Source organism: Chiloscyllium punctatum, chromosome 45 (genome assembly GCF_047496795.1).
Source record: "Chiloscyllium punctatum isolate Juve2018m chromosome 45, sChiPun1.3, whole genome shotgun sequence".
NCBI classification, from domain to species: Eukaryota; Metazoa; Chordata; class Chondrichthyes; order Orectolobiformes; family Hemiscylliidae; genus Chiloscyllium; species Chiloscyllium punctatum.
This window is the reverse complement of record NC_092783.1, coordinates 56,100,492-56,123,981: the sequence shown is the minus strand read 5'-3', so window position 1 is coordinate 56,123,981 and position 23,490 is coordinate 56,100,492. Positions and strand designations below refer to the sequence as shown.

At 46.6% G+C, this 23,490-nt stretch overlaps 1 protein-coding gene and 1 pseudogene across 5 annotated transcripts in view; one reads left to right on the top strand and one right to left on the bottom strand.

Moving 5' to 3' along the window:
• Positions 1-8,075: 8,075 nt before the first annotated feature.
• Positions 8,076-8,194, bottom strand: LOC140467531 (U6 spliceosomal RNA; annotated as a pseudogene).
• A 4,375-nt stretch (positions 8,195-12,569) lies between these two features.
• The window catches only part of LOC140467453 (leucine-rich repeat neuronal protein 1-like), a 234,095-nt gene continuing 223,174 nt past the window's right edge, over positions 12,570-23,490 (top strand). For 2 of the 5 annotated variants that reach the window (XM_072563825.1, XM_072563823.1), the window contains exons 1-2: positions 12,570-12,807; positions 23,099-23,243. The gene's annotated coding sequence lies outside the window, so the exon portion shown is untranslated. Of the gene's footprint in view, positions 12,808-13,338; positions 13,497-23,098; positions 23,244-23,490 lie in introns of those variants that run through there. The other 3 variants (XM_072563824.1, XM_072563822.1, XM_072563827.1) reach the window with 2 other exon arrangements.

The following is a 23,490-nucleotide window of genomic DNA, read 5'->3' as shown; positions in this document are numbered from 1 at the left end:
GAGAGAGATGGTTACTTAATGCTTATCCCACATATTGTTCAAATCAGTTATGAAATAGAAACATAGAAAATAAGAGCACGACCCACCCTTCCATTCTGGCACTTTCCCCTGCCACCGCAGGAACTGTAAAACCTGTGCCCACACCTCCTCCCTCACCTCTATCCAAGGCCCTAAAGGAGCCTTGCACATCCATCAAAGTTTCACCTGCACATTCACCAATATCATTTATTGTATCCGTTGCTCCCGATGTGGTCTCCTCTACACTGGGGAGACTGGGCGCCTCCTAGCAGAGCGCTTTAGGGAACATCTCCAAGACACCTGCACCAATCAACCAAACCGCCCCGTGGCCCAACATTTCAACTCCCCCTCCCACTCTGCCGAGGACATGGAGGTCCTGGGCCTCCTTCACCGCCGCTCCCTCACCACCCGACGCCTGGAGGAAGAACGCCTCATCTTCCGCCTCGGAACACTTCAACCCCAGGGCATCAATGTGGACTTCAACAGCTTCCTCATTTCCCCTTCCCCCACCTCATCCTAGTTTCAAACTTGCAGCTCAGTTACTGTCTCCTTGACTTGTCCGACCTGCCTATCTTCTTTTCCACCTATCCACTCCACCCTCTCCTCCTTGACCTATCACCTTCATCTCCTCCCCCACTCACCCATTGTACTCTATGCTACTTTCTCCCCACCCCCACCCTCCTCTAGCTTATCTCTCCATGCTTCAGGCTCACTGCCTTTATTCCTGATGAAGGGCTTTTGCCCGAAACGTTGATTTCGCTGCTCGTTGGATGCTGCCTGAACTGCTGTGCTCTTCCAGCACCACTAATCCAGTATTCAGCCTTTGAGCCTTCTCTGCTGATCATAGCTGATTATCCAATTCAGTACCCTGTTTCCACTTCCTCCCCATACTCTCTGATCCCTTTAACCCTAAGAACTGTATCAAACTCCTTGAAAACATTCAATGTTTGGCCTTAACCACTTCCTGTGACAGAAAATTCCACGGCCTCATTGGGTGAAGAAATTTCTCCTCGTCTCAGTCCTGAATTCTCGACCCCATATCCTTAGACTGCGACTCCCAAAAATGTAAATCCTAGTAACTAGGGAAATTATGATCAATGTTTTGTAAAATAACATCTTGACTGGAAAATAAGTAAAAGTAATGCTGGCCATTAAAATTGCCAAGTTATTGTTTAAAACCCATTTAGTTCACAATATGTGAATTAGGAAAGGAGATGTGCACTTACCCACACTAGCATATCTGTGATTTCAGACCAAAGGCAATGTGGCTGGTTATTAATTGCTGTCTAAGAATGGCCGAGCAGAACCTCAGATGTATTTAAGAAGGTGGCTCATCACTGCCTTCTCAAGGACAAACAGGAATGGACAATAAATGTAGGCCTTGCCAGCAACACTCACATCCTGTGAATAAATAATTTAAAAAAAGAGTGCCCCTGGAAAGATTCCCACCCACGTATTTCTTACTGGGAAGGCTACCAAATGCAGAAGCGCTTACAGAGAAAGAGAGAGTTTAAAATAAGTGAGTGTTATACATGATTTATTGCATTATTAATACTGGTCTCATATCTTATGAATGACATTGCCATAAATGAGTTATATAAGCCTACATCGTCAATTTGAGGCATCAGGTTTGGTTAAGCAAACAGTCTGGTGTGATAAGCCAATCAGTAACCTAAAGAGCTAACTAGGTCAACCAAAGTCTTTCGCCGATTGGTAACACCAGAGATGTTAACTTTCATCTTTCAGATGCTGACCGACCAGATTCCAATGCTCCCTGTAGTCATCACTTACTGTGTGGATTGTCTACCCTTGCCTATAACTGGATTTTTATTGCACCATCCATGACATCTATATCTTTGTCACTTAAAATTTAGGCTTTGGAAATCCGTCCCTAGACCGACAACCCTCTCTACTTCTCTCCTTCCCTCTTTTAAGAACTTTATTAAAACCTATCTCTCTGACCAAGCTATTGCTCACCTGTTCTTACAATTATGAAGTTTATGGAATCATCATAGAATCCCTACAGTGTGGAAGCAGGCCATTCAGCCCATCAACTGCCCCTCTGAAAAGCATCCCAGCCAGACTCACCCCACTACCTAATTATTATAACCTTGCATTTCCCGTGGCTAATCCACCCAACGTACACATCCCAGGACACTATGGGCAACTTAGCATGGCCAATCCACCTAACCTGCACATAGAGTCAAACAGCACGGAAACAGTCCCTTCAGTCCAACTCATTGAGAGGTGATGTTTTCTCCTGTTTTCTCACTTGACACAGCTTGAAGCACCAACTACTCCCAGCATCTTGGCTAAATTGCCACTTGTAACATCTCTGGATTTCTTGTTATGTTTTGAGACTGGGTCTTCAATTTGAAGTAAAATAAAAGGGGTGATGTCACCTGCTTTCAATTCTGATGGGTTTGATTATTAGAGATCAGAGGAAGACTGAGTTTGCTTTATTGGAAGAAAATGCAAAATGCAAGGTGTTGGAAACAATTGAAGCAGCCTATGCGCTAATGGGTAGCTTGTGAATTTCTAATGTCTCAGAAAAGAGCTGAGAATATCAGGTTGCAAAGCTAATGTTTAAATTGTCTATTTAGTTCCAAGATGAAAGAGAGTTTCGCCCTCCCGTATTGCTACCTGGATACAAGCCCGATGTGATTCTAATTGCCTTGGAAATGATTTTGCAAGGGGAAGAATTTCTAAGGATATCTTTGATAACTCAGAGAGAAACAGTGGGTCTGACAGGATCAAGCGAGACAGAATAATTCTATGGTTCACTGTGCAGGAATGTGGTAGAACTGTGGTGCAGCTTGGTGGCTCAGTAGCTAGCACTGCTGCCTTGCAGTGCCAGGGACCTGGGTTCAATTCCGGCCTTGGGTGACTGTCTGTGTGGAGTTTGCACATTCTCCCTATGTGTGCATGGGTTTCCTCCAGGTGCTCTGGTTTCCTCCCACAAACCAAAGATGTGCAGGTCAGGTGAATTGGCCATGCTAAATTGCCCATAGTGTTAGGTGCATTAGCCAGGGGTAAATATAGGTTAGGGGAATGGGTCTGGGTGGATTACTCTTCGGAGGGTTGGTGTGACGTGTTGGGCCAAAGGGCCCTGTTTCCACACTGTAGGGAACCTAATCTAATCAACTAACATTGGATTGGAAATACCAGAATCTGTGGGGAGTTGAAAGGTGTCCAGACACAATGGCAGCAGTGGCAACAGGGACGTACTCCTGGCTTTTGGGGCTGGTGACAGCAATGGTGGCAAAACTCCTCCAGTGATCAGAGGCAGCGGCGACAGGCTTTTCAAAATGGCGTCAAGATGACATCTCTGAGGAGGGCAGCCAGAGTGGGACTTTTGGTAAGACAGTGGCGGTGGCCTGAAACCAAAAGAGAAAATGCTGCAAAATCTCAGCAGGTCTGGTAGCATCTGTAAAGAGAGAAAGAGCTGATATTTCAAGTCTAACTGACCCTTTGTCAAAGCTAAAAAAAGGGAAGAAATAGGGAGGTATTTATACGAGGCTGAGAAAAAGTGAATCATGGCTCAAGAAACAAAGGTAGCAATAAAGAGTTGGTAATGACAGTGCATAGAGAGATTACAGGGAAATTAGGAGCTGTGACTGACCAAGGCTGAAGCCAGTGCTGTGTGACAAAATATGAGGGGGACGGGGGACTCTATCCTTTTCTCTCAGCTCCTTCGCCTCTGCCGCATTTGTTCCGATGAGGCCACTTTCCAAAGTGGTGCTTTTAATATGTGCTCCTTCTTCTCCAACCATGGTTTCCCACCTACAGTTGTTGACAGGGCTCTTGACAGCGTGTGGTCCATCTCCCTCGCCACGACCTTCACCCCCTCCCTCCCCTCCCAGAACAAGGATAGGGTCACTCTTGTTCTCACCTTTCACCCCACCAGCCTTCACATGCAAAGATTAATCCTCCTCCATTTTCGCCAACTCCAACATGACGTCACCACTAAACACATCTTCCCTTCCCTCCCCGTGTCTGCATTCCGCAGAGATCGTTCCCTCCAGGACATCCTAGTCCACTCCTCCATCACACCTAACACCTCTCCCATCACACACGGCACCTTCCCATGCAATTGCAGAAGGTGCAACACCTGCCCCTTTACCTCTTCCATGCTCACCATCCAAGGCCCCAGACACTCATTTCAGTTTAAGTAGCGTTTCACTTGTATGTCTTTCAATTTGGTCTATTGCATTCATTGCTCCCAATGTGGTCTCCTCTATATCGGAGAGACAAAGCACCGACTGATTGATCGCTTTGCTGAGCACCTTCGGTCTGTACACAATCAGGTCCCAGACCTTCCTGTGGCTTGCCGCTTCAACCCCCAATCCTGCTCCCATGCCCACATAACTGTCCTTGGCCTGCTGCAATGTTCCAGTGAAGCTCAACGCAAACTGGAGGAACAGCATCTCATCTTCCGACCAGGCATGTTACAGCCTGACGGTCTCAACATTGAATTCAACAACTTCAGATAATTTTATTTCATTTATTTTTTAAATTTTTTTTTCACTGTTCTGTACCTCTTATTTCTTGATTGTCTCTCTTTCTCTCACTCCCCATTCTCTCATCACCTTTTTCTCTCCTCTTTCCCCTTTGCTACCCTTCTTCCGTTTTCCATTTTGCCTCTGCTTCACCCCTTCCCCCCCATCCCCCACATATTTTGTCACACAGCACTGGCTTCAGCCTTGGTCATTCACAGCTCCTGATCTTCCTATAATCTCTCTATACACTGTCATTATCACCTCTTTATTGCTACCTTTACTTCTGGAGTCATGACTCACTTTCTCTCAGTCTCGTATAAATACCTCCCTATTTCTCCCCTTTTTTTTAGCTTTGACAAAGGGTCAGTTAGACTTGAAATGTCAGCTCTTTTCTCTCCTTACAGATGTTTCAAGACCTGCTGAGATTTTCCAGCATTTTCTCTTCTGGTTTCAGATTCCAGCATCTGCAGTAATTTGCTTTTATGGGCAGTGAAGCTGGTGTCTTCTAATTGCCGTAGGCTCAGAGCAGGGACTCTTCGCTGCAGTAAACCCAGAGCAGGGTCTCCTGGTTGCTGTTGGCCCAGAGTGGGGCCTCCTGGTTGCAGTAGGACCAGAGCAGAGACTCCAGGTTGCAGTAGGCCCACAGCAGGGACTCCTGGTTGCTGTAGGCCCAAAGTGGGGACTCCTGCTTGGAGTAGGCCCAGAGCGGAGACTCCAGGTTGCAGTTGGCCCACAGCAGGGACTCCTGGCATTGGGACTGCAGTAGAGTGGAGACTCTTGGTTGCGTGGTAAGTGTGGGATCATCACGGGATCCAGCATTGGCAGCAACGGTGGTATTGATGAGATAGGCCCAGTGGCAACGAGATGGGTCTGCTGCAGGTGGTGGAAGGGCAGTGGGGGCGGGGTGGTAAAAACATTTCTGCGTCTATCCTGTCAAGTCCACGAACAATCATAAATGTTTCAATAAGGTTGGCTCTCGTTATTCTAAGTTGCAATGGGTACAGGCCAACTTACTCAATCCATCCACTTAAGAAATTCCTGTTTGATTATCAACAGAAGTCACACAATTTCAGGTTACAATTCAGAATGTTTATTTGAAATCACAAACTTTTGGAGCAGTGTTCCAAAAGCTTGTGATTTCAATTAAACTTGTTGGACTATAACCTGGTGTCATGTGACTTCTGACTCTATACACCCCAGTCCAACACTGGCACCGGCTGGTGGTGGAGGGTTGTTTTTCAGACTGGAGGCCTGTAACTAGTGGAGTGCCACAAGGATCTATGCTGGGTCCACTGCTTTTTGTCATTTATATAAATGATATAAATGATATGGATGTGAGCATAAGAAGTATATTTAATAAGTTTGCAGATGACACCAAAATTGGAGGTGTAGTGGACAGCGTAGAAGGTTACCTCAGCTTACAACACGATCCGGACCAGATGGGCCAATGGGCTGAGAAGTGGCAGGTGGAGTTTCATTCAGATAAATGCGAGGTGCTGCGTTTTGGGAAAGCAAATCTTAGCAGGACTTATACACTTAATGGTAAGGTCCAAGGGAGTGTTGCTGAACAAAGAGACCTTGGATTGCAGGTTCATAGCTCCTTGAAAGTGGAGTTGCAGGTAGATAGGATAGTGAAGAAGGTGTTTGGTATGCTTTCCTTTATTAGTCAGAGTATTGAGTACAGGAGTTGGGAGGTCATGTTGCGGTTGTACAGGACATTGGTTAGGCCACTTTTGAAATATTGTTTGTAATTCTGCTCTCCTTCCTATCGCAAAGATGTTGTGAAACGTGAAAGTGTGCAGCAAAGATTTACAAGGATGTTGTCAGGGTTGGAGGGTTTGAGCTAGAGGGAGAGGTTGAATAGACTGGGGCTATATTTCCCTGGAGCGTCGGAGGCTGAGGGGTGACCTTACAGAGGTTTATAAAATCATGTGGGGTATGGGTAGGACAAAGAGACAAAGTCTTTTCCCTGTGGTCGGCGAGTCCAGAACTAGAGGGCATAGGTTTAGGGTGAGAGGGGAAAGATATAAAAGTGACCTAAGGGGCAACTTTTTCATGCAGAGGGTGGTGTGTGTATGGAATGATCTGCCAGAGGAAGTGGTGGAGGCTGGTACAATGGCAGCATTTAAAAGACAAGTGGATGGGTATATGAATAGGAAGGGTTTGGAGGGAGATGGACCGGGTGTTGGCAGGTGGGGCTGGATTAAGTTGGGATATCTGGTCAGCATGGACGGGTTGGACCAAAGGGTCTGTTTCCGTGCTGTACATCTTATGACTCTATGAATAAATGTGAGTAAAACGGCAGCAAAAGCAATGAGACTTTTATTCCATTTAGAGAGCTTCCTGAGACCTTTGGAGATAAAGACAAAAACCACCACTGCTGCTGTACCTGGGATAAAAGTGTTGGAAACACGTAGCACATCTGAAGAATGTGCTCACTCATTTCTCTTTCAAATGATTCAAGACTGACCTACATTTCAACCCCACTGCCTTCTACTTTTATGGCTTAATCCTGTGGATTTTGTAACCCAGTGCTGCTTCAGTTCATCTTCTGCTTGAATTGTCACCAGTGTCTCTGTTTGAACACCAACCTTGATCTACCTGGTAACCCTCTCATGTTTGGGTTCACTGCCCATTCCAGAAGTTGAGCACAAAACCAAAGTCTCTCGTGCAGATGGATGGGAATGCTGCCCTGTCAGGAGTACCAACTTTCAGGTAAGAGACTTTGGCCAAACCTGCTTACATAACTGTAAGGAGGCGGAAACACTGATAAAATAAAACTTATTAAAACACAAATGTCAAGAGATGCTGGCCAGGACTGTTGGAAATAGTCATGTGGCAGCCTAGGCAGTGGGGAGGCAGTGGTTTACTGATTATGTCACTGTGCTAGTAATCTTGAAGCTCAGTGCATTACTCTGGGGACATGAGTTCAAATCCTAATATGGCAGGCGATGAAATTTGAATTTGATCAAAAATAAAATTCTAGAATTAAAAAAAAGACTAGCCTAGTGTCTTCCGTATAACTGACTGCAATTGTTTATTTTTTAAACTTAACCTATTTTGCGAATCAACCTGTTTAGAAATATTAATACACACCTTGGGAGCAGATGGGACTTGAACACAGGCTTTCTGCTCCAGAAGTAGGGACACTATGACACAAGAGGGCCCTCATTTTTCCCCCAACAATGAATTCATAGTTTTGATTAGACTCTTAATTCAAGCCTTCTGCTGAGTTTAAATTCCACCATCTGCCATGGCAGGGTTTGAAAACAGGTTCCTAGGAATATTACCTGGATCTGGAGGTTAATAGTCTAGATTGGAGTGGTGCCGGAAATACACAGCAGGTCAGGCAGCATCCGAGGGGCAGGAAAATCGACACATGAATTCACCTCACCTGCTGAAGGGCTTCTGCACAAAACGTCGATTTTCCTGCTCCTCGAATGCTGTGCTTTTCCAGCACCACTCTAATCTTGACTCTAATCCCCAGCATCAGCAGTACCCACTTCCACACTCTCTAGATTAATAGTTAATTGATAATACCACTAGACCCTCACTTCTCCTAATATGGATCACTTCACAAAAGTGTGAGTCCTCCTTGTGCAGGGGCCATTCCTAATCTTCTCTATATCATTGCAATTTTAGTCAATGTGCTGCCAAGATTGTTTATGAGAAAAGACCATCTGGTGCACTAACATCCTTGTGTGAAGGTAATTCTTATGCAGTCTGACCTATGCATGACTCCAGACCTCCAGCAACTTGATTAACTCTTAACTGTCCCTTTGGCATTTAGGGTGGACAATAACTGATAGTCAGGTACATGCACATCTCAGGAAATAATTTTACAGAGTATGAGTGTTTCTGGAAAAGACACATTTTGTTGAAGCTTTTCATTTTGCACTAACAGGGCAATTTGTTAAAATACAATTTAGGGAGGGTGTCTTTCTTTCGCCAATAGTCAATCGCTGCTGGAAATTGTATCAAATGTACGGGAGTTGAATTGAGCTCCCTATTTGTCCTTCCCAGTGAACACAAAGGATCACTACTTCAGAAAATATAATGAGAGTAATCCCCAATGTTCTGGTTTACATACATCCCTCAATCAACATTATTAACATAGATTACCTGGTCACCATCACATTGCTGCTTGAGGGACCTTGTTGTGGCCAAATTGGCTGCTGTGTCTCCTAGGTTACAATACTTCAAAGGATTTTGAGTGCTGTGGAACACTTTGAGATGTTGAAGGGTCAGGAAAGTTGTTGGCATGTCACTGTAGTTTTACCAGACCATAGGGGCTGCTCTCTCATTAGAAAGAAACAACTGGTGGTGATTTAACTGGAGGGCCACCAGACCTCAGGTGAGGGAAGAGATTGAGAAGGAGAGTCCTTCGTGGTAACCTCAAACCAGGAGATGGGAACTGTTGGTGTCACACTGCTCTGTAAATGGTCAATCCAGCCAACTGAGCTAAACCAATTCCCAGTCAGGGAAGTGCTACAGCATGGAATCATAAAAGGTCGACAGCAAAAAGAAAATGGCCTTCTTCCTGGCCAGGTTGTGCTCGTCAGTGTAATTGTAAAACTTTCTTTTTTCACCACGAAACGCAATTATTCCAACACCCTGCTGACCAGCCTCCCCTTTTTCCACTCTGCATAGACTTGACAACATTCAAAATCCAGCCTGCATTTCATCTCGCAGCAAGTCCAATTTACCCATGATCTCACGAACCTGCACTGGTTCCCACTCTGGCTCCACTGTAATTTTAAAATGACCACCTTTGCATGGCAGCTCAGTGGTTAGCACTGCTGCCTCCCAACTCCAGGGACCCAGATTTGATTCCAGCCTCGCATGATTGTGCATGGAGTTTGCACACTCTCCCCGTGTCTGTGTGGGTTTCCTCCAGGTGCTCCAGTTCCTCCCACAGTCCAAAGATGTGCAGGTTAGGTGAATTGGCCACGCTAAATTGCCCATAGTGTTCAGGGATGTGTAGGTTAGGTGCATGAGTCGGGGTAAATGTAATGAGTTTGCGTGGGATACTCTTTGGAGGGTCAGTATCCACTTGTTGGGCCAAAGGGCCTGCTTCCACACAGTAGGGATTCTAATTCTAAAAGAATCCCTCAGTTGACTCTGCAGTCCCTACTTCCATCTGTGTTACAGTCCTGAGTTATCACTGCTATCATCCAATTCGAGCATCTTACACACCCCCAAGTTCAGATGTTCCAGCATGGATAGATATGCCTTCTTGGGGAATTGAATTGGTTTGGAATTTCCTGATGTTGATGGTATACAGGTGTTGCTGGCTAGGGCCAGGTTTCATTGACAAACCCTAATTACCCAAATAGCTGTTAAGAGTGAACCATAATGCTGTCGGCAAGGAGTCACATATAGTCTGGGCAAAGATCCCTAAAGGGTATCTATGAGCCAACAACAATTAGAATAGTTTTCTTTCACTTCAGATTTTTCTGAATTCAGATTTCACCACCTGTCATGAACTCAGGTCCCCAGAATGTTGGTCTCAGTCACTTGCTAATCCAGTGGCATTGCCCATGCCATCATGGCTCCCCAGACGACGCCACCCGAATATGTTGTGGGAAAGATGCAAAGTTAGGTTGGTCTTGGTGGTGAGAACAAAATAATATTAGAATCCACATCAATTATTGACTGCTTGAAGATTTTCTGTTTAATTAATAACGCTCGGGGAGGAGCGTGTGATCATCTTTGTTCACCAGCCTCCCTCCCAATCACTCACTCTCTCCCCTCTCCTTCTGTATCCTCCCTGCCTCTCTCTTCTTCCCTCCCTCCCACTCCTAGACCACCCATCATTTATTCTCACTCATCTTCTCCTCCTTCGTGCTAGCTCTCACTTCCACTATTGTCCGTCCTTCTTGCACTAATAGTCCCTTCTCCTACTGTCTCCTTTTCCCACGTTTTCCCCCATCCCCCTTTCTGCACCTTCAAATTCCCTCCACCCACTCCCTCTCTTCTTCACATTCACATCCTCCATGCCTCTCTCTGTCTTTTCCTCTTCTCCACTTCCCTTCTCACTCGTTGCCCTCACTTCCTCATTCTCTCTCCCTCTCTCACTTCAATAGCCTTTCCCACCACCCACTTACCACCCCTTATTCCCCTTCTACTCTCCTACACCTCTTCCTCCTCCCATTCCCCCCTCTCCTATTCCCTTCCTTGCATTCTTCTGCTCTCTGCCTCCACACTATCTCTCCCACACTACCCTTTTTCCCTCCAGCTCCCTTTCCTGCCTCACCCTCTATCCCAGCTTCGTCCCTCCCATCCCTCCATCCTCTCTCACCAATCCTCCTCCTTGCCCCACTCCTTTTCCTTCAACACCTCTTCCTCCCTCCACTCCTCCGTCCTCATTTGCCATCACTCACACACCGTCCCCTGCCCTTCCTCCTTCCCCATCACTCCCTCACTCTTCCCTATCACTCTTCCCTTCTACTCCCCATCCATCTTCATACCACTTGAACTCCCCTTCCCTCCCCACTTATTTTTCACTTGATGCTTATCCTTCATCCCACCCTCCTCACTCTCCATTCACTTACTTTCCTTCCATCCATTCCATCTTTTCTCCCACCGCCTCCTTCCTTTCCTCTCCCTATATTCTTTCTTGCCCTCTCTCTTCTGTTGCCCCTCTCTTTTCTCTCCTATCTCACTGCCTTCCCTCCTCTACCCATCTTCTTCTCCCAAACCTCTCCCTCTTTCCCCTCCTGACTGTTGCCCCCTTCCCACCTTCAATTCCCTTCTTCCTACTCCTTTCCCCATTTCCTCCTCTGCTTCATCCCTTTGCCTTCTCCCACATCCATTTCCCTCATCCCCTCCTCCCTTCCACCCCCATTGATCCCTTCTCATCTTCAACCTCTTCCCTATCACTCCATCCTCCCCCTTCCTCCATCCCTTCCTCCTCCTCATTTCTCCACCATCCCTTCTTTTTTTTCCTCCTTCGATCCCTCCCTCCCTCTTCCTCAACCCTCCTCCTTCACCATTGCTTCCCTTCTTCCTCCACTCCTACCAGTTCCTCATTCCTTCCTCTTACCCCTCCCCCTGCTTCTCTCCATCCCTTCTCCTCCTCCATCCCTTCCCCTCCATCCCTCCCTCCTCCACTATCCCTTCCCCCTCCCTCCTTCCCTCCCTCCTCCAGCAACCCTTCCCCTCCTTCTCTCCATCCCTTCCTCCTCTTCCATCCCTTTTCCTCATTCTCTCCAACCCTCCTTCCTCCACCATCCTTTCCCCTCTCCCTCCCTCCTCCAGCAACCCTTCCCCTCCCCCTCTCCATCCCTCCTTCCTCCATCATCCCTTCCCCTCTCCCTCCTTCCCTCCCTCCTCCAGCAACCCTTCCCCTCCTTCTCTCCATCCCTTCCTCCTCCTCCATCCCTCTCCCTCCTTCTCTCCATCCCTCCTTCCCTCCCTCCTCCAGCAACCCTTCACCTCCTTCTCTCCATCCCTTCCTCCTCCTCCATCCCTCTCCCTCCTTCTCTCCATCCCTCCCTCCTCCAGCAACCCTTCCCCTCCTTCTCTCCATCCCTCCCTCCTCCAGCAACCCTTCCCCTCCTTCTCTCCATCCCTTCCTCCTCCTCCATCCCTCTCCCTCCTTCTCTCCATCCCTCCTCCCCTCCCTCCTCCAGCAACCCTTTCCCTCCTTCTCTCCATCCCTTCCTCCTCCTCCATCCCTCTCCCTCCTTCTCTCCATCCCTCCTCCCCTCCCTCCTCCAGCAACCCTTCCCCTCCTTCTCTCCATCCCTCCCTCCTCCAGCAACCCTTCCCCTCCTTCTCTCCATCCCTTCCTCCTCCTCCATCCCTTCTCCCTCCTTCCTCCACCATCCCTTCTCCTCTCCCTCCTCCCCCCCCCCCCCGTCACACTCTGCGGAGGACCCACAGACACAGCCAATCGGTGTTGGCGAGTAGTGACAGCCCCTTTGCCTGGAGCAGCCTATGGGCTGTGGGCAGTGAGGGGGTGAGAGAGCTGCGGCTCCCTGCCTGTCTCAGACACACTGAGGGAGAGAGAGTGAGACTGAGTGGGCAAGGGGCTGGGGGGGGGGGAACATTGCAGATGCTCACAGCTCGTTGCTCAGTCAGGGGGGCGGGAGGAGAGACAGAGCGGAAAGGAAGGACAAATGAATCCTGGAACCAGTCAGGCTCCCTCTGAAGGATGGTCAGAATAATTCGTCAGTGTGTGGGAGAAAACAGCAGAGTGCGGTCAAGGTGCGGGGCTTTGGACTGCGATCCAGCGTGAGCAATGACTTAGAGCGATGCTCCATCTCTGAGCAAAGAAATCCTTACGGTGAGTGGCCCGGAAAACATCTCACGCTTGTGTCGGGGGTGTCCGTAGTGGGGAGCCTGGATTGGAATAACCTAGGCAAGGAATAAGTATGTTTTCTTGCATCAGATTGGAACAGGTGTACGAATGCCCAATGTTTTGTGAATGGAGGGATGTGAAAGGGGAAAAGGGGGCTAATCAAAACGTTTCAACAGAAGTGGGTTTGTGGAGCTACTTTCACTCCACTGGGGATGCGTCCACTCACATCTGACCGAGTCTTTTTTTTTATCGCAGTGTAGGAAGGTCTAAGTGTCCAGCTGAGAAACCCCAGGTTCAGTGCCATCCTTCAGCAGCTTTCTCCAGCCCCCAGTGTACTATTTAACTGTGTCAGCCCGGGCTGTCACTGAATAACACTGCAGGATTGGTGAGGGTCAAAAGAACGTCTCTCTCTCTCTCTCTCTCTCCTCCTCCTCCATCTCTTACGGGATAACTACGCGAGGGGGGTCCCTGAAAAAGATGCAAAGATAATATATTATGCATCACAGGGAAGAGAAAGAGAGAGAGCAACTCTCTGAACAAGAACCCGTGACTTGTAACAATCTGGGGGTCTTGTCGAACAGTACAGTGCCCTGTGGATCTATCCAAAGGAAATTCAAATCTTTGCAAGGTGCTACAAGGAGGGGTGGTCTCAGGGGGCTTTTAGACAGGACAAGGTAAGTAGGAGGGAGTGATGTGCAAATTGTAGCTTTTTTCTAATGCATCGTTAGTCTTAATTAAGTTGTTTTTAGAGTAGAGTCGCTATATTTGTCATTTCGACAATATACAACAAACGGATTTTGTGAATAGGCCCCAGCGAGGTTTGAACTCGCGACCCCTGGTCTATGGCGCTTTTTTGTTTTAACTGTCGCGTTTTACTATCCACGCAGCGTGTGGGTAAGATATTCGTGAGTTTGTGCTGTGTGAGGCTGGGTTCATGGTGTGGGGGTGTGGGTGTGTGGGTGGGTGTCTCTAGGACAGTTGTGTCTGCATTCACTGATAAATTGGTGTGTGGATAGATGTGGGCACTTGCATTGTGTGTGTCTGTGTGTAGGTGGCTGCGCAAACTGGTGTGAGGGTGTGTATTCTTGTGTGTGAGAGAGAGAGAGGATGATTGTGTTCTATGTAGGACTATCCCGCTGCTCAGTCAGTGTGTCAGGCTGATTCTGACCAATGTGGTGTTGGAGTGTGTGGGCAGCACATGCACATGGTGTGTCAGTGCCTGGGTGTGTCTGTGTGGGTGGGTGGATGGGTGCTTAACGTTGGGAGGCTGAGTACATATATATAGTCCCCATTTCCTAAGCTCTGGAACCCCCATCTGAAAGGGTGAAGGAAACAGATTCAGAAGTAACTTTCAAAAGGAATTATGTTCGTTCTGGAAAAACAGTAGGGCTGGGTGGTGAAGGAGTGAGAGAGGTGGGGCTAGTTTGGCAAACAGCTGTCCATTGGTTTGACGGGCCGATTGGCCTCCTCTTGTTCTTTATCATTCTACATGCATGTTAGCCAGTGCTGTGAGTGCATTTGTCTGTACATTTTTCTTGTGTGTGCAAATGTGCAGAGTTTATATTAACAGAGGGTCCTACATAGATAGATTGGCAACTGTATGGTATCTATGCATACATTGGTACACTTCACACACACACAAATATGTATGCTTGTTATTGTAAATATTTACATGCTAAATGTGTGGGTATATAGGTTAACATGCATATAGGTTCTTGTGTGTATGGGTGCATTCCCATATGTTAGTGTACAGATGTCTGTGTACATGTTGCCTGCATGTACGTCTGTACATTTGTAAGTATGTGGCTGTTTGTGCATTTGTGTTTGCTTACTAACTTGTGTTAAGATGTGTTAAAGTGTTACAGGGAGGATTGTTCCTCTCCAAACTGAACTTAGTGAAGTCTCTCCAGCAAACAATGTCAATATTGGGATTTTGTATCAAAAGTGAAGTTGAATGGGAATTATACTGGCGCTGAAATATGGTGAGCTAAGGTGGTAATGATAGGGAAAATAGGAGAGGTTTGGTATGTGACAATCTTCATAGTCCAAGTGTCCCACAATGTTTCACAAGCAGTTGAGTGCTTTGTTTTCAAGTGTGGCTACTGGTGTGATGCTTGGCAGCCAATAACAAAATGGACAAGAAGGCAGGTCACCACCTTCTCAAGGGCAGCTAGGGATGGGCAACGATGCCCATGTTATTTTTATTTAAAATTCCCCCAAAGCATATTGTTATACCAAACAAATATAGAGAATGTTGCAGAAACCCAGCTGGCCTGGCGGCATCTGTGCAGAGGGAAACAGAGTTAACATTGCAGGTCTGGTAAGACTGTTCTTCAGAACAGTTGTTTAACATTTTTTGAACTTTTCTTTTACTTTTGTAGAATATTTTATTAGCTGCATAAATGCTGCAGTCCTGAAGGAGTGCTGCACTGTTAAAGGTGCCACCTTTTGTTTCAGATGGTCAACTAGGATTCAGCCCACGCTCATAGATGGAAGTTAAAGATCACATGGCGAGCAGAGAAATTATCTGTAATATCTAGGCCAATATTTATCCCTCAATGAGCAGGTTTGCTTGTCAGTATTGCATTTGTTTGTGGGAGCGTGCTGTGTATAAAGTAATTTGAGTTTATCTTAATTACAGCAGTGACTACACTTTGGAAAGTATTTAATGAGCTGTGAAGCACTTTGGGATGCCTTGTGGAAGTGGCTATATAAATAAATAGAAACAGTAAGTGCGAAAGAAACTCAGCAGGTCAGACAGTATCTGTGGAGAGAGAAACAGAGTTAACGCTCCAATTCTGAAATGACTCATCTTCAGAATTTATATAATGAGTAAAGGAGGGACAACAAAACACTGTGAGTGATAGTGCTCACTAGTATACTCTTCTGGTTTCAGGAGCCTGGATCATGATGTGTGCAGCAGTGGGAAGGGAAATATAATGTTGTATTGATCCTGTATGTTTGAGTCATTATGTCTGTGTACTGAAGGGAGTGCAGATGTTTATCTCTGCATGGTGATGTGTGGGAGGGTGTGTTTGCACACTTGCTTAACAAACTTCGATAGGTTAATCTCAGCCTCCTCCCCTCCCAGTATCCCACTTGATGAATTGTAGCACTGCGCTTGTGACAGTAACTGTGTGGCTGCTTGTTCTTAATAGGCTTGTATTGCTTTTGACAATTGATATCGTAAAAAGCCTTCAAGTTATGTCTTTATCTCATACGGGCTGCTGCATGACGGTGACATTTTATTAGCTGTACAAAGATAAAATTAGTTTCATGAAACTATATATAAGTCCCTAATGTCTTGGGGAAGTATTTATCGGAAAACTCTTTGAATCATAGTCACCATGTCACTAACAAAAGAATTTGTTTTCCTCTAGTGCTCTTGAGTATTCAGGTGAAGATAGTGAGGGATCACAAAGGGGCAATTAGCTCCCTCAAGTAGCCATTCTTATATTGCAGTGTCATCTTGGTAACTTTGTCTTGTTCAAAGACCCTTCCAGGACTGTGTCCTTGAGTTTAGAAGACTGAGAGGGGATATGATTGAGACATATAAGATTATTAAAGGATTGGACACTCTGGAGGCAGGAAACATGATGGGTGAGTGCCGTACCAGAGGACACAGCTTAAAAATACGGGGTAGACCATTTAGGACAGAGATGAGGAGAAACTTCTTCACCCAGAGAGTGGTGACTGTGTGGCCTCGAGGGCAGTGGAGGCCCAGTCTCTGGATTCATTTAAGAAAGAGTTGGATAGGGCTCTCAAGGATTGTGGAATCAAGGGCTATAGAGATAAGGGAGGAACAGGATACTGATTAAGGATGATCAGCCATGATCATATTGAATGGTGGTCCAGGCTCGAAGGGCAGAATGGCCTATTCCTGCACCTATTGTCCTCTGAATCTTACCTTGTACTCAGTACATGGAACTGATGTAGCTCAGTAAACATCTACTTTTGAGTCAGAGCATTGTGGGTCCAAATCTGTCAACAAAACTCAACAAAAACCAAACTTCTCTCCATATACCTTGACACCATCCTGTCCCTCTTGGTCCAGCATCCCCCCCACATACATTCGAGGCACCATCCACGCCCTACACCACCTCCGTGATTTTTGGTGCCCTGGCCCCCATCATACAACGCATCATCCTCTGCCACTTCTACACCTACAAACTGACCCCACCACCAGAGATATATTTCCCTCCCCATCCCTATCTGCATTCAGCAGAGACCATTCCCTCTGAAACTCCCTTTTGGGTTCATGCCCCCATTAACCCACCCTCCAATCCTGGCACCTTCCCCTGCCATGGCAAGAGGTGTAAAACCTGCGCCCACAACATCCCCCTCGCCTTCATCCAAGGTCCCAAAGGATATTTTCACATAGAGTCACAGAGTCATAAAGATGTACAGCATGGAAACAGACCCTTTGGTCCAACCTGTCCATGCCGACCAGATATCCCAACCCAATCTAGTCCTACCTGCCAGCACCCAGCCCATATCCCTCCAAAACCTTCCTATTCACATACCCATCCAAATGCCTATTAAATGTTGCAATTGTACCAGCCTCCACACTTGCTCTGGCAGCTCATTCCATACACGTACCACCCTCTTTGTGAAAAAGTTGCCCCTTGGGTCTCTTTTATATCGTTCCTCTCTCACCCTAAACCTATGCCCTCTAGTTCTGGACTCCCCGACCCCAGGGAAAAGACTTTGTCTACTTATTCTATCCATGCTCCTCATACTTTTGTAAACCTCTATGACGTCACCCCTCAGCATTTGACGCTCCAGGGAAAACAGCCCCAGCCTGTTCAGCCTCTTCCTATAGCTCAAATCCTCCAATCCTCGCAACATCCTCATAAATCTTTTCTGAACCCTTGCAAGTTTCACAACATCCTTCCCATAAAAAGGAGACCAGAATTGCACACAATATTCCAATGTCCTGGACAGCCGCAACATGACCTCCCATCCCCTGTACTCAGTACTCTGACCAATAAAGGAAAGCATACTAAACACCACCTTCACTATCCTATCTACCTGTGACTCTACTTTCAAGGAGCAATGAACTTGCACTCCAAGATCTCTTTGTTTAGCAACACACCATAGGAAGTTACCATTAAGTGTATAAGTCCTGCTAAGATTTGCTTTCCCAAAATGCAGCACCTTGCATTTATCTCAATTAAACTCCATCTGCCACTTGTTCGCCCATTGGCCCATTTGATCAAGATTCCATTGTGATCTGAGGTAACCTTCTTCGCTGTCCACTACATCTTCAATTTTGGTGTCATCTGCAAACTTACTAACTACACCTCTTATGCTCGCATCCAAATCATTTATATAAATGAAGAAAAGTAGTGGACCCAACACCAATCCTTGTGGCACTCCACTCCACGCTGAAAAACAACCCTCCACCACCACCCTCTGTCTTCTACCTTCAAGCCAGTTTTGTATCCAAATAGCTAGTTCTCCCTGTATTCCATGAGATCTAACTTTGCTAACCAATCTACTGTGGGTAACCTTGTCGAACAATAGAGACTTTCCTGCACCTACACTCACCTCATCTACTGTGTCTGTTGCTCTCAGTGTGGTCTCCTCTACATTGGGGAGACAAGATGCCAACTTTCAGAATGTTTCAGAGAACACCTCTGACACATATGCACTAAACAACTCCACCGCCCTGTGGCCAAACACTTCAACTCTCCCTCCCACTCCGCCAAGAACATGCAAGCCCTGGGCTTCCTCCATTGCCACCCGACGCCTGGAGGAAGAATGCCTCATCTTCTGCATTGGAACCCTCCAACCACATGGCATCAATGTGGATTTCACCAGTTTCCTGATTTCCCCTCACCCCACCTTATCCCAGATCCAACCCTCCAACCTGGCACCGCCCTCTTGACCTGTCCTATCTGTCCATCTTCCTTCCCACCTATCTGCTCCACCCTCCGCTCCAAACTACCACCATCACCCCCACCTTCATCTACCTTTCGCATTCCCAGCTACCTTCCTCCCATCCCAGCACCCTGCCATTTATCTCTCAGCCCCCTTGGCCTCCCCAACATTCCTAATAAAGGGCTTATACCCGATACACCATCTCTTTTGCTCCTTGGATGCTGCCTGACCTGCTGTGCTTTTCCAGCACCACACTCTGGACATGGGATTGCCCCCCAACAATAGTTTCATGATCACCCTTAGACTTGTTATTTCAGTTTTTCTTTAACTTTCCCCTTGAGTACATATTCTAGCATCTGCTACAGCAGGATTGGAACCCTTGTCCCCTGGATTACTAATAGTGATAATGCCATTAGGCTAACACCTTCTTGGGGGACTGGTCTGTTCAGAAGGGAACACCAGAGCTGAAGGATAAACATTTGGTACTTTGCCCAGTTAGGATAGCACCTGATGTAGTATTCTATATACCTGCTGCCTTTATCTGAGGTGGTGGGTTTGAGAGGTGCTGTTGCAGAATCCTCAGTAGCTTTTCCAGGGTACTGTACAGAGAACACACAGCAAACCAGAGTGGTGGAAGTGAATGGTTAAGAACAGAAAGTGTGCAAAATGGAAAGTGCTTCTGACCTAGCGTAGAGTAGTTTTTCAGGCTTAGGCAATACAGTAGGTGCAGGAAACCTTCTACTTTTGATTGTTCGGGCTGTGTCTGACATTGATACTGGATACAAAATAAAAGTGGCAAAATTCTCCATTCCTCGAAGGTCCACCTCACATTCTTCAACATGCTTCACTATCTCATTCTGCTCAGCTACTCCTTTGATGGTTTAAGTTGCCCCAGTCCCAGGTCAAGCAGATTATCTCCGTCAATTCCAAGCAATTGCTGCCAAAGCAATTCCACTTTCCATGTGTTCGGTACATATGTGGAAACCAACCTGCCGCAGATGTTATTGCAGATTAAGACACCAAACTGTGGATGCTGGAGATCAGAAACAAACAAAAACAGCAATTGCTTCAGAAACTCAGCGGGTCCGGCCGCATCTGTGACGAGAAAACAAAGTTGCTGCCAGACCTTCTGAGATTCTCCAGCAATTTCTTTTTCTTATATGTTATTGCACACCTCTGGAGAGGCTAAGAGTTGAACCCAGGCCTCCTGACTCAGAGATTGGGGCACTATCACTGCACTACCAGCTATTTTTAATTGACCTGTTCAGATACGTTATGACACGTGCCTCTGGAGAATGTGGGATTTGAATTCAGGTCTCCAGAGATAAGGACACTGCCACATTTTTCCTTCCAGGTTTTCACTGAAGATAACTTTCATAGAATCCCTACAGTGCAGAAAGCAGCTATTCATCCCCACCAGGTCTGCACCAAATCTCCAAAGAGCACCCCACCCTATCTCTCTAGCCTGCAAATCCCGGAATACTGCAAACAATTTTGTTAAGGAGAATCCACCTAAGCTGTACATCTTTGAACTGTGGGAGGAAGCGCACCCAGACATAGGAAGAATGTGCAAATTCTTCACAGACAGGGTGGGACTGAACCCATGTCCCTGGCACTGTGAGGCAGCAGTGCTAACCACTGAGCCACCATGCCACCCTTATCAGTTGCCCTACAGTGGGATTCAAACCCACAACCCCATTTCATTGTGTTCAATATCACTGATCCAAAGACGTCGCCACTGTATCACCACATCCGTTTCAGATTTTTATTGATTTCACACAGAGGGTGGTGGTTGTTTGGAACACATTGCCAGCAGAGGTGGTAAAGGCAGGCACAGTAGATTCATTTAAGATGTGTCTGGACAGATGCATGACTGGATGGGGAGCAGAGGAACAAATGCTTAGGAATTGACCGACAGGTTTAGACAGTACATTTGGATCGGCTCAGGCTTGAAGAGCTGAAGGGTCTGTTCCTGGACTGTAAGCTTTCTTTGTTCTTCATTTCACTGGTGACCATGCTGGGATTTGAACTCATGTCCCCATACCCATCAGAGTCTGAGGTTCCGGGTGACTGGACTATGCCACCACCTCCCCTTCATGCATACTTGGTAGATATCTTTTAATCAGGCTGTCCGGAGCTGTACTGAAAACAACAAATGCTGGAGATCACAGTGGGTCAGGCAGCATCCACGGAGAGAGCCAGCTAACATTACTAGTGTAGATGACTCTTCTTCAGAGCTGGAGAAGTGTGGATGGAGGCAGTCTTTATGCTGTAGTTTGGGAGGGTGGTGGGAGTTGTGGGTGTAGGGTGCTGGTGGTGAAGAAATGTCAGTAGTTTACGTTAAGCAATGAGAATGTGAGAATGGCAGATCAATAGTGTGCCTCCTGCCAGACTTGAAAAGACAGTAAGTGGGATGGACATGATAACAAGCTAACAGAAAGGAAACAAACGGTTCACAATTTGAAACTGTTCAACTCAATAGCCCCGCACCTCTGGAGCAGATGAGACTTGAACCTAGCCCTGCTGGTTCGGGGGTAAGAACAGGACCACTGCCCCCTAAGAACACTAATACTCTTGGTACTGCAGTGATGCTGATTGTGTTCACCCTCTGCCCCTCAGCCCCTACCCCCTTCCCAACTGAGGAACCCTGTCACTGCGCCCAGCCGTTCTCTCTGAGAGTAGTCCCTGTGTTGGTGACACCCAATGCTGTTGTGCTGCGTTGCCTGATATGTTTGCAATCCACGTAACTCTGTGTTGGAGGTTCTTTTAACATCTGAATTAGGGGTTGTTTTCCTTTTCTAGAAAAGCGTTTGGTGCCAATTGCTGTTGTAATGTGCTTGACTGTGTTCCAGTAATTATGATTGTAATCAAGCTCACGGGCAAACCTGATGTTTTTCTGCAAACTGCGGAGGGTGTCAGTGATGCCTCAGGCAGCGACAGAGACTAACCATCCCGGGCGTTCATTTCATTACTGTAATCTCAAACAAAAAAAAATAATTTTGTAAATCCAACCCAAGGCGTGTTTGAAGTTAAGTGGCGTTATTGTATTCCCTTCATGCCTGAGCTCTTCAAAACTGATCTGTCTTGGTGTTTTGCGCCCAGATTTCACTGCAAGCCGTCTAAAGCGAGTTCCTCTTCTGCCTAAGTGATTCTGAGATGCGAACTGCAAATTGGAATCCTCCTGCTATTTAGCTGGTCTTCTGCCGGGAAAGCATGTGACAGCCCAAGCGCAGTTGGTTAGGATTGAGGGTCAGTGCCTCCAGTACTGACACTGCACCTGCTAATGAATGTGCCATGCTTCCCCACTCTTTTCCATCCTACCCCCCACCACACACACACAGACATACACACATACATCAACACGCACAAATACACAGGCACATATTCAAATATATAGAGCAGAACACAGATACAGACACAAGATACACATACAGACAAATACACAGGCATATTTTCAAATATACAGACAAGAACACAGACACACACACACAAATGCGCAGACACACACAATACAGTCACACAAATACAGTCGCACAAATACAAGACAGACACAGACAACACACATGGTCTCATGCACGCACACACAGTCTCACATAAACTCACACGCACTCACTCTTGTCACACTCACACACACATGCTCACTAACTCCCACATCCACATATACCCTCATGCTCACATACGTTATAACACTCTCACACACTATAACACTCTCACACACACATACACACAAAGTGAAGTTTACTGTCTATGTTCTGACATTAAGAAGTCACATGTGCAGCCACAGCCTGAAGGAGTTGATGCTCTTTAAGAAAGGGAGAAAATTGGCAGGTAGGGGACAGAATGCTATTTCTAATCCAGCTTCAGTGCCGATGATTATTCTTACCCTTTCAAGGGACATAGACACTAATGGCATGGTCAATATTTGTTGCCCATCCCTAATCAACCTTGAGAAGGCAGTGGTGAAGCATCTGGTGTCGACATCGTTTAGAGAGGGAGCTTTTAAGTCTTTTTTTCTCACACAGTGACAGTAAACAAATGGCAACCTACTTTTCAGGTCAGGATGCTGTGTGGTGTGAGTTGTAGGTGGTGGGAATTCTAAGTGTCTGCTCTCCCTTGCATTTTTAAACCATTCCTTAATAGGATGAGCATTTTACTGGCAAGACTAGCCATTAGTTGCTCATTCCAGTTTCCATTGTGAGTAGTTAGCAATCACATTAGGCCATTTAAGATAAGGACAAACTTTTTTTCTCCCGAAAGCAGATCAATGAAACTGGTGGGTTTTAACAAAATCAGAAGGCAATCAATTGTAGGTTTGTGGTCACTGTGACTGAGATAATATTTTAATTCTGCTTTCATTAATCAATTGCATTTAAAATTCCATCACCTGTCACAGTGACATTTGAACATACAAACTAAGGCTTCTCGATGACAACCATCAACAACAAACAGAATTGGCCGGAAAAGCTCAATAGATCCAGCAGCATCTGTGGAGAGAAACCAACCAACCTCCCCGCCCTGTGGCCCAGCACTTCAACGAGGTAAAAACAAGGACTGCAAATGCTGGAAACCAGATTCTAGATTAGAGTGGTGCTGGAAAAGCACAGCAGTTCAGGCAGCATCCGAGAGGCAGGAAAATCGACGTTCAACTCCCCCTCCCACTCTGCCGAGGACATGCAGGTCCTGGGCCTCCTCCACCGCCACACCCTAACCACCTGACACCTGGACGAAGAACGCCTCATCTTCCGCCTTGGGACCCTGCAACCCCATGGCATCAATGTGGAGTTC